This window comes from Buceros rhinoceros, unplaced genomic scaffold (assembly GCF_000710305.1).
Source record: "Buceros rhinoceros silvestris isolate BGI_N320 unplaced genomic scaffold, ASM71030v1 scaffold8165, whole genome shotgun sequence".
NCBI lineage: Eukaryota > Metazoa > Chordata > Aves > Bucerotiformes > Bucerotidae > Buceros > Buceros rhinoceros.
The window spans coordinates 58,226-58,595 of NW_010411117.1; positions in this window are offsets into that span (position 1 = coordinate 58,226).

The following is a 370-nucleotide window of genomic DNA, read 5'->3' on the forward strand; positions in this document are numbered from 1 at the left end:
TAAGGCGGAGCTCATGGGAGCTCAGTACGGCTGTGTGTCCAAAGGGAAGAACAGAAGGCCCACTGCTCTCTCGACAAATGTCACGATAATAGCGTACTTCCAAAGCCACTTTAGCGGTTTTTTAAAAATAGGCTGTAATACGAGGTCCAACTCAGCAAGGTATTGCAAGGAGCTTGCAGCATCTTCAACTCTGCGTGAATTCTGCTCTTTAATGAAAACATTTAAGAAGTGCCAGTGGCTTCATCTCTACCCTTCGCTGGGTTGTGAAGCTGAGTACTTAAGTAGCTCTAGATTTTCTGTGCACCATACAAGCACGGTGCGTTTCCCAGCGCGCTCCCGCAGACCGTGCGCGCGAAGCAGCAGTTTGCAG